Source organism: Pelophylax lessonae, assembly GCF_965119305.1.
Source record: "Pelophylax lessonae genome assembly, chromosome: 3".
NCBI lineage: Eukaryota > Metazoa > Chordata > Amphibia > Anura > Ranidae > Pelophylax > Pelophylax lessonae.
Genome location: NC_138770.1, coordinates 131,387,184 through 131,397,015, shown reverse-complemented (window position 1 = coordinate 131,397,015; position 9,832 = coordinate 131,387,184).

The window sequence follows — 9,832 nt, the reverse complement described above, 5'->3', positions numbered from 1 at the left end:
CACTTCACGCAGCGCGGCTTATTTTTCTATACATTATTTGAGGGTGTGGTCGCACTTGAAGTCGCTGCTTTTTACATTATTCACTTCAGCGCGGTTATTTTTTCCTTTTTTATTCAATTGTAGACCACTGTTTCTTTAGGATGGGATGTAAAATCCAAAGTGTGATAAATAATTTTGATCAGAAACAACATAGAAAATATTTAAGTAGCACCCTACAAGGTAGGTGCAAGGCAAAAGTATATTGGGCCTTGGCTGCTTAACAGCAGGGCCATGATTTTCAGCTGGACTGTCATGTCTCCCAAGTGTTGCCATTGAGAGGGGAGTCTCCCCACTGGCTCCATGAGAGGGTTGTCATTGGGCAGTGGAGGAAACCCAATCAGTGGCACATTCAGACTTGTATCTACCCTAGGAAGGCAGATTCTGCCGCACAGGATTCTGGGAGTGGGTATAAGTGTAACGGAGCTCCAATACCAGCCTAGGTATCTCCGCTGTATCATCCTTGAAGCTGAGGAAGTACTTAAATATCCAAGGCAAAATCCCCCCAGTAACTGGACGACACACAGTTCTGAGAGTCAAACTAGACTACGTTTGTTTATTGAAAAGACAAGGGATCTCCAATCTAGGAAAACCCCTCCCTCTTTGAGCCATCCCACACACATGGCTGAACATCCCATAATAACCTTACTCACAGGCACAATAGAACAATAGACTGCAGGTATTTAACAATAACAAACCCCCACCCATCTCCTGAGGGACACTGCTCCCTCACTCTTCCAACACAAATCACACTCTTAGTGTCCATTCCGCTACAATAAGTATGAGGGGAGTGCATGATGCAACATCTTTGGTGGGAAGCAGAGTCCCAGGAGGGAGAGTACGGCTGTCTCTCTTCCTGTCTGAAGGATTGGGTGTCTTGGGCGGCTTGCCTGAGAGTACAGAGAGAGCTGAGCTGATCTGCAGAGAGGATCCGGTGTGCCGAGGACCAGTGGAGTTGAGGGGGCCCATTTTTAGGAAAGCATTCCAAGTTTGTGAGTACTGTAACTTCCCCTGAGGTCTGCCTAGCTGAGAGGGGACCGCTCTGGTGAAGGTCCAAGGAAACCAGGAGCTAGCTAGCAGAAAAGGGGGTGCCAGTGTGACCCTGAAGTGTCAGAGGGGGTGCCTAGTGAGAGGACCTCGAAGTGTCAGAGGGGGTGCCTAGTGAGAGGACCCCGAAGTGTCAGAGGGGGTGCCTAGTGAGAGGACCCTGAAGAGCAGAGGGGTTGCCTAGTTAGAGGACCCTGAAAGTGTAAAGGGGGCGCCAGCGGTTGGGCCCAGAAGAGTTAATGTGTACAGTGTTGACAGTTGCAGCAGCACAAGCAGGTACAAGGAGCTACCTCAGCCAGTGAATGGCTGAAGGGAGCTGTTCACAGACTTTTGAGCTAAATGCAGTGTCAAGAGTCTAGTCTTAGAAAAAGAGGAGAAAACCCGCACTAGGATAGTATATAGGAATTGTTTTCCGAGAATATGAATGATCGCACAAAAAATGTTCTTTCACTCACCGTTAGTGTTTAGCTGAAGCCATTTATTATCAATCTACTGTGTTTACTCTTTTTAAATCATAATGACAACAGAAACGACCCAAATGATCCTGATCAAAAGTTTACATACCCTGGTGATTTTGGCCTGATAACATGTACACAAGTTGACACAAAGGGGTTTGAATGGCTATTAAAGGTAACCATCCTCACCTGTGATCTGTTTGCTTGTAATTAGTGTGTGTGTAAAAAAGGTCAGTGAGATTCTGGACTGACAGACCCTTGCATCTTTCATCCAGTGCTGCACAGACGTTTCTGGATTCTGAGTCATGGAGAAAGCAAAAAGATTGTCAAAGGATCTGTGGGAAAAGGTAGCTGAACTGCATAAAACAGGAAAGGGATATAAAAAGATATCCAAGGAATTGAGAATGCCAATCAGCAGTGTTCAAACCAGTGGCGGCCGGTGAATGAAAATTGGGGGGGGGGGTGGGAGCAGCAAAACCAACAACCCCCCAGGATGGCCGACCAGCCAGCAGTCAAATCTGCCACCCCCTCCCGGGACGGATGGCTGGCTGCCCAACCGGACAGCCAGTATCTTTACCTCCTCCTTCCCAGAGCGTCTGTGAGTCTCCTCCGGTCATACGACTTCTCCCTCTTCCTGGCCAATGGCCAGTAAAATCACTTCTCTTTTCAGCCAATCAGGAAAGGGGTCTCATGACCCGCTTCCTGATTGGCTGGGAGGAAAATCAGTGTAATAATAGCAATTATTCATTCACTATTGTCATACAACTGGGTGGGCTCAGGGCGCAGTGCTCTGTGCCCTAAGTCCACCATTTTTTGAAGGCTATTGGAGCCTCTGGCTCTAATCACATGCTTCAAAAAAAAAAAAATCCCCTATTGGAATCCGAGCGTCCAGTACCCTGTATGTAAATTAGGGGGTCGGACGCATGGATGGGGGGGCGGCGCCCCTGCGCCCCTCAATGGACGGGCCGCCACTGGTTCAAACTCTAATCAAGAAGTGGAAAATGGGGGGTTCGGTTGAAACCAAACCACGGTCAGGTAGACCAACTAAAATTTCAGCCACAACTGCCAGGAAAATTGTTTGGGATGCAAAGAAAAACCCACAAATAACTTCAAGTGAAATTCAGGACTCTCTGAAAACATGTGGTGTGACTGTTTCAAGATGCACAATAAGGAGGCACTTGAAGAAAGATGGGCTGCATGGTCGAGTTGCCAGAAGAAAGCCATTACTATGCAAATGCCACAAAATATCCCACTTACAATACACCAAACAGCACAGAGACAAGCCCCAAACCTTCTGGCACAAAGTCATTTGGAGTGATGAGACCAAAATTGAGCTTTTTGGCCACAACCATAAACACTACATTTGGAGAGAAGTCAACAAGACCTATGATGAAAGATACACTATTGCTACTGTGAAACACGGAGGTGGATCGCTGATGTTTTGGGGATGTGTGAGCTACAAAGGCAAAGTAAATTTGGTGAGAATTGATGGCAAGATGAATGCAATATGTTATCAAAAAATACTGGAGGAAAATTTGCATTCATCATCATATCATTGAGCCACTCTGGGGAGATCTCAAACACGCAGTTCATGCAAGACAGCCCAATAATTTACAGGAACTGGAGGCTTTTCGCCAGGAAGAATGGGCAGCTTTACCATCTGAGAAGATAAAGAGCCTCATCCACAAATACCACAAAAGACTTCAAGCAGTCATTGATGTTTTAGGGGGCAATACACGGTATTAAGAACTTGGGTATGTAAACTTTTGATCAGTGTCATTTGGGTAATTTCTGTTGTCATTATGATTTAAAAAGAGTAAACACATTTGATTGATAATAAATGACTTCAGCCAAGCACTAACCATGAGTGAAAGAAAAGTTTTTGTGTTATTATTCATATTCTCTGAAAGATGGCCAAGAAATCATAAATTCTGCCAGGATATGTAAACTTATGAACACAGCTGTACATATATATATATATATATATATATATATATATATACTGTAGTATATTATAAAGTCTCTGTGGGTACCTTTTTAAAGAGGTTGTAAACCCGGTAAAAAAATTTTTTTTTCTACAACCTGAAAGAGAAACACATAATGAGCTAGTATGCATCGCATACTAGCTCATTATGAAATACTTACCTTTAGAACGAGCCCCGCGCGCGGAAGCCGACAGTCACGGCACGGGGCTCTGAAGGAACGGCACGAGCGGCCGTTCCTTCATAGCGCATGCGCCAGTGACGTCACTGGATGCATCGAAGGTAAATATCTCCTAAACGGTACATGTTTAGGAGATATTTACAGTACCTATAGGTAAGCCTTATCATAGGCTTACCTATAGGTACAACTTCCCGAGGAGGGTTTACTTCCTCTTTAATGTCCATATAAAGTGTTTGTGGATTGTCATATATGCAGCATACAGCAATGTGTCCCAGGCAGCAGTATGGTGGCTGCCAATCTGCTGCTAGAGTGAAATTGAGTCAAGCTGAGCGCTGCTCGGCCGTTCACAGGAAGCCTTGTATTTTATCAGTCAACACGAGGCTTCCCCTAATTGGCCAAGGTGAAGAGGCAGGTAAGTGATGTCACAATCTCCATCTCAGTCAATCAGCGGAAGCCTATATTTATGATAAAATTCCTGGGAATGGCTGAGAAGCTCTCAGCCTGATTGACTTTGTTCTAGCAGCAGATTGGCAGCCACCATACTGCTGCCTGGAACACAGTGATGATTGGATGGGAAGTCCTTATACTGCTACCAGAACACAAGGCTGTATACTGTATTTAACTTTTGCAACATGATGTTTATACAGCGCTGATAGTGGGGGCATCGATTAGTATTGGAAATTATATTTTTGGGCCAGCTAAAAGTAAAAGTAAATCTTGAGTTAGGCTTTAAGGAAGGTAGCCCTAAGATGATTTTTAAAAATTGCTAAAGAACGTAAAAAGAAAAATTAAGATCTAATAAAATGGGAGCTGTATGGTAAATATGACAATGAGGGCTTGTGTTAACAAATCAGCAATGTGAAAGTGCTCAGGTGCTGCAATAAGAACAGTATCCTCACACAGCATACATCTAACACAGCAACACCAGTGGAAGGAACAGGTCAAAAGCTTTCATCTAATGTGGAAACCAATAAAACACCTGCCTGGGGCTCACACTATGCATGCATCATTTATTTAGACTGGAAGAGTGTTGGGTGATATTGGATAAAATTATTGTGCATAGCTATGAAAGCTGTCGGTATTTTGTGCTGCTTGTTATTGAAGAATTGTACAAGTCTCAGCCTTTAATATGGAGTCCGGAGAGCCAAGAGAACTTATAATTCTGCCACTATGGGGCCTTTTGTGCACAGTAACTGCATCAGAGAGTTCCTATCATAACTTTAACTATAACCCATCTAATTTCCAGGAATTTAGAAATGTGAGTCATCACTAGTGATGAGCCGAACACCCCCCGGTTTGCACCAGAACACCGCGAACAGAGGAAAAGTTTGTTCGAACAAACGAACCCCATTGAAGTCTATGGGACTCGAACCTCGAAAATCAAAAGGCCTAATTTTGAAGGATTAAATGCAAGTTATTGCCCCAAAAAAGTGTATGGCGGTCCGGGTACTGACCTGGGGAACATGTAGCAATGAAAAAAAAAGTTTTTAAAAGCGATCGTTTTTATAGGAGCAGTGATTTACTGATTTTAATGAGGCTTAAAGTAAAATTATAAAAATGAAAAATTCCTTCAAATATCGTGCCTGGGGGGTCCCCTGAATGTTCCTGCAAAGTAGTGCACCTGTACGATGTATGTAGCCTGCTGCAGCAATACTGACATTTCTAAAGCAAAAAATGTAATATACAAATATACATACAAATTTCAAATCACATGTACTTGTCATACAGTGGCAGAAAAATTGGGCCTTGGTTGTTGGTGGTGCCTGAACACCGTAACCCCTCGCAGTTACTCTTGCTGGGTGCAGGAACGGGCTCTGCTGCTAAAAATCCATAGAAATATGAAATCGCATGTACTTGTCATACAGGTGGCAAAAATTGGGCCTTTGGTGTTGCTGGTGCATGAACACCGTAACCAACCCCTCACAGTTACTCTTGCTGGGTTCAGGAACGGGACCTGCTGGTAAGAATTCCATGCAGATTTGAAATCGCATGTGCTATACAAGTGCCAAAAATTGGGCCTTTGTGGAAGGTGGTAACCAAGGCCTTGCAGTTACTCTTGCAGGGTGCAGGAATGGGACCTGCTGGTAGGAATTCAATGCAAATTTGAAATCGCATGTGCTATACAAGTGCCAAAAATTGGGCCTTTGCCGTATGTGATGCCTGAACACCGTAACCAAGGCCTCGCAGTTACTCTTGCTTGGTGCAGGAATGGGACCTGCTGGTAAGAATTCCATGAAAATTTGAAATCGCATGTGCTATACAAGTGACAAAAATTGGGCCTTTGGCGTATGTGGTGCATGAACATGGTGACTAAGGCCTCATAGTTACTCTTGCTTGGTGCAGGAATGGGACCTACTAGTAAGAATTCCATGCAAATCTGAAATTGTATGTGCTATACAAGTGCCAAAAATTGGGCCTTTGCCATATGTGGTGCCTGAACACTGTAACCAAGGCCTCGTAGTTACTCTTGTAGGAAAAGAAATAGCCGCACATCCAGGGATTCCAATAGGTTTCAAATACCTTTATTTCCAAAAAGTTGCAAGTGATGACACCGAAGACACCAGCATGAAGTCTCGTAGATGCGTTTCACACATACATCTTGTGCTTAATCATTACAATGACTGTAGCTGACTATAGATCTTAAATAGACCGCCCCAATGAAAACAGGTGTACCGGGGGCGTTAACAATCAGCAGTTGTGCACAACTCAATTAATCACCTAGCTTCAGCCCCAAAGGGCATCTCAGTGGTGATTTAAATATAAAAATCAAGCTGAAGGTCCAGCCCATCGTGTATACTGTGAACTCACCCATACACACAAAGACCTTGACCAACAATCACATAGAAATCACACCAGACACAACGGGGTGAGACTTTGTGGCACGATAATATGACCAGTGAAGAGAGACTTGCTTTAAAAAATCTTAGTGAGGATTATACAATTACTATCCGTAATTCTGATAAGGGAGGCTTGATTGTTGTTCTCAATACAGAACAGTACAGGCAGGAGGCCATTCGGCAACTATCCGATCGGTCCACTTATATAACATTGAGAGGGGACCCCACAAAGAGATTTAGGGGTTTGTTGGTGGAATTAATACGGAGGGGCGGGGCACTGGGTTTATTTAGTCCATAAGAAGTTGAAGCTTTGATACCTGATTGTCCTGTTCTCCCCACGTTCCACCACTTACCCAAAACGCACAAGGGGTTAGACCCCCTCCATGGTAGACCGATTATATCGGGCATTAACTCTCTTAATGAGCGGTTGGGCCAGTGGCTGGATACACAATTACAGCCTCTGGTGAACCCCGGATATCTTAAAGACACCAACCACTTCCTTTTATATTATGGAAAATTTCAGGTGGGAGGAAGATTTGTCTTGGGTCACTTTTGATGTCAGTAGTCTCTACTCCTCTATTCCTCACAAGCAGGGCATAGCAGCGGTGCTTTTTTACTTTGAATTGCTGACCGATCTATCAATGGAACATCGATTGTTCATTGCTGATGTATTTGATTATTTGTTGTCACACAATTTCTTTGTTTTTGATGGGGTTTTTTACCTCCAGAGGTGTGGGGCAGCTATGGGGGCCAAATTTTCACCCTCATTGGCCAACCTCTACATGGGTTGGTGGGAGCGGTCCCACATCTTTGGGGGTGGGAACCCCTACAGAACAGAAATTGTGGTCTATCTTAGATTCATAGATGACCTCTTGCTGGTGGTCCGCAGGGGAGTGGAAATCATGCCATCTATGTTATCATATCTCAACAATAACAATTTAAATCTTTCATTCACTGGCGCCGCGGACAGAAACTCCATGTGCTACTTGGATGTTTGTCTGACAGATGGCAGGGTGTACACCACTCTCTATAGGAAACCTCTCTCGGGCAATTCTCTTTTACTTGCCCAGTCGGGCCATCCCAGGCACACCATTAGGGGTATCCCTGTAGGTCAATTCCTGCGAATCAGACGTATTTGCAGTAGTAATGAACGATTTGAAAGGGAGGCACGGTCCCTTTATGTAAGATTTTTACAGCGGGGATACCCCAAATGGATGTTGAATAGGGCACTTACCATAGCTAGAAACAAAGATAGATGTGAACTAATTGGGAAAGACACTCGGCCACGAACCAACAAAAGTTACCAGCTTACACTTTCCACCCCCTTCAGTAATGAATTCAATACAATAAAACAGATCTTCAACAGGCATTTGCCTATTTTATTTTCTGACGATATCTGTTCCAAGATCTTGAAGGGAGGGGTGAATGTTGTCTCACGTAGAGCCCCATCTCTAGCGTGCTCCCTTGCTCCCAGCTTTTTCCACACTAAGGTTCCCCAATCAGTTACATGGTTACACTGCAAAGGGAATTATAAATGTGGGGTTGTGGGATGTGCCTGTTGTGGTCATATCCAGAATGGTACCACCTTTAGGTCCTCCGTTAGTCATAAAGTGTATGACATTAGTTCCTTCTTCAATTGCAATACCAGTTACATCATTTATTTAATCACGTGTGCTATTTGTAAAATGCAATATGTAGGCAGGACCACGAGACGGCTCAGGGACCGGTTCCAGTGACACATTTACAGCATAGAGAAAAATTTGTCCACCAATGTGGCCAGACATTTTAATGGGTGCCACAATGGGGACAAAACAGCCATGCGGGCTCAAGTCATTGAAAAGGTCAGAACACCTAGGCGAGGGGGCGGTGCCTTTCGATCCCTTTGCCGTAAGGAAGTATTTTGGATTTTCCATTTGCAGAGTCGCATCCCACTCGGACTCAACTTTGAGTGGGATGTTAGCCATTTTTATGAGTAAATTTAGTGGTTGCTTTTCCCCCACCATCTTGCGATCCAGGTACCTTTTTAGATCTGATAACATATCCAGTCATGTGTTGTGGCAGCTCCCCTCTTTTTCTTCCCCCTCTTCCCCCCCCCTTCCCACCCTTTCCCCTCCCCCATCCTCACCCTTTCCCCTCCCCCATCCTCCCTTCCGTGTTCCTTTTTCCTCTTTCTCACATTGCTCTATACCATGTATTTTTACTAGATCCATATTTATGATCATGCTAGTGTTCCGTTATCCACATACATTTCTGTATGGACACATTTCCACAAACAACTTTTTTGGGTATATTTTACATTATGATTTTAGGTGGATTACATGTGTCCGCATGGTTAATGTGTTGAGGATAGTTTCCTTGTAATGTATACATGGATGCACGAGTTCATGCATCCTTCTGTGGTGATAGTACACCATATGGAAGACACAATGATTTTATGTGCCTGTTTTTGTATTTTTGTATATTCATGTAGGAAGTGTATTTAGGTATGTGTGGGTATATACCGACATACAGGTACATACACATACTATACAAAGGTTCTTACATTTGTTATAGTCATTTTTCTTCTCTGTTTGTTACGTTGTATGTATTCACATTTTTTCCAATGATTTTCATTGGTATTTTTTACACGTTTTTTTTTAACGTTTTTTCAAACTTTATTTTAAACGTTTTTCTATGTGATTGTTGGTCCAGGTCTTTGTGTGTATGGGTGAGTTCACGGTATACACGATGGGCTGGACCTTCAGCTTGATTTTTATATTTAAATCACCACTGAGATGCCCTTTGGGGCTGAGGCTAGGTGATTAATTGAGTTGTGCACAACTGCTGATTGTTACCGCCCCCGATACACCTGTTTTCATTGGGGCGGTCTATTTAAGATCTATAGTCAGCTACAGTCATTGTAATGATTAGGCACAAGATGTATGTGTGAAACGCGTCTACGAGACTTCATGCTGGTGTCTTCGGTGTCATCACTTGCAACTTTTTGGAAATAAAGGTATTTGAAACCTATTGGAATCCCTGGATGTGCGGCTATTTCTTTTCCTACAAGTGTTCCCACGGAGGCGGGCCGGGGCCAGCACTCTATTGGATATCCTATCTCCTGGCAATCACCACACACTATATACCTGGAGCAGTGTCTTTCCTTTCTTCAGTATCGTAGTTACTCTTGCTGGGTGCAGGAATGGGACCTGTTGGTAAGAATTCCATGCAAATTTGAAATCGCATGTGCTATACAAGTGCCAAAAATGGGTCCTTTGCCGTATGTGGTGCCTGAACACCGTAACTAAGGCCTCG